Here is a 1,673-nt window from a genome sequence, read left to right on the forward strand (position 1 = left end):
CACTATTTATAACAGTCTGCCAATACTGAGGTAACTTTTCATTTCGCGACTGCGCAGTTTTGAGGCAAAGAAATCGTTGAGCCACGTTCGGAGCGCATATTTATGCGTATAGGAAGTTCTTTGAAGGTTGTTCGATAGAGAGCAGAAAAGTGAAAATCTTAAAGATCAGGTAATTAAAGCAGGTGCGGAATGCCTTCCCAACACAACTCCTGTATACTCTTTTTTGTCAGTCCAGCAGAATGCAGACGGGCGTCATCGTGGACTATGTAAGGGGTCCGTAGGCCCTTACTATAAGTTTGCACTCGGCACAGGTCGACAGGGCAAACAATCGATAGTGTCGGGTTGCGAGAGCGAGTGTGAGTTGAAGTCAGTTCCCAGGTTGCGGGCCGAGCCGTGCGGAGGCCGGTTGCTGTGATACAAGGCTTACCGACAAAGGGAGTGGCCATCCCCGCGGTTTAACCCCTTTGTGTTAGAATAATACGGGAAAGTGAAAAAGTATAATTACGAGAGTGATTCAGTGGTATTTTTGTGACGATATTTATTTGGTTTCGCGTCTACCGCGCCGGCATTATTTGGATTGCAGTGTTGGATTGCAGTGATTGAATTTGCGTGTGACAATAATGAATAACGAAGAGGCCTGTGCTGAGATTAGCCGTTATTAAATATGTATGACGAAGGCAGTGGCTGTCTCCTTTTCTTGTGTTTTTGAGACGAATATAGGTCTTGATTAGTGAAGCTGTGTTGGCGTTTTTCTTGTCACTAGACATTTCATAATTACAACATTTGAGAAGGACAAAAATGGAATGTAACAACTCCGTGGCAGTCAAATCCGATTGCCAGCCCCATTAGGTACACGGTCACATTAATTAATTATTATTTGGGCTGCTATCAGATCCCGATCGAGCGGGATACGTAAAATATCGGAGTATTACAACTAGCATCACTTTGCTCAGTCTTCCTGGTCGGGGGTGTGCAAGACGTCTCAGTTGCTGACAGTAAACGCCAGCAATGGTGGTTACACTACGGGGAACGCACAATCTGCTGTGATTGTTAAACGGCGATCTTGTCGAACAAGTTTACCGATTTTTTCAATGTTTGCATCAGTTTTTGCTGACAATGGTCTACCAGTGCGAGTGTCATCACTGGTGTCTTCGCGGCCATCTTTAAATCGTTTAAACCACTCAAACACTTGTGTTCGCGATAAACAATCATCGCCGTACACTTGTTGTACCATTACAAACGTTTCACTTGCCGATTTTCCTAGTATGAAACAAAATATGATGTTAACACGCTGTTCTTTCTGTACACTCAACAATTTCCGACGCACAGACAAAACGTCAACTACTTAAAACAGACGCCACGGGCAGACTGAGTGCAGGAGGCGGATGAAACTCGAGCAGTAGGCGGAGCGAGAGTCACGTGACAGGCCACGTGACTTTCAGCCTTATTGCATTCGTTTTATTGTTTCACCAGTACTAGTCCGGTTTTTTTCTAGCCACACCTCGTACATAGCAAAAACCCAGCTTGAAGAGGACATCATCGATAACTTTTTGCCACATTTCGTCTACATTTTTCAATTCGTAAGGCGTGAAAAGAAATTTGATGAGGCTGAAAAGTATAACGACGACAGTCTTAGAAACGTTGTCTAGATGGATACGTGTTTGAAGGTAGAT

The sequence above is a fragment of the Schistocerca nitens genome, chromosome 9, assembly GCF_023898315.1.
Source record: "Schistocerca nitens isolate TAMUIC-IGC-003100 chromosome 9, iqSchNite1.1, whole genome shotgun sequence".
Classification (NCBI taxonomy): Eukaryota; Metazoa; Arthropoda; class Insecta; order Orthoptera; family Acrididae; genus Schistocerca; species Schistocerca nitens.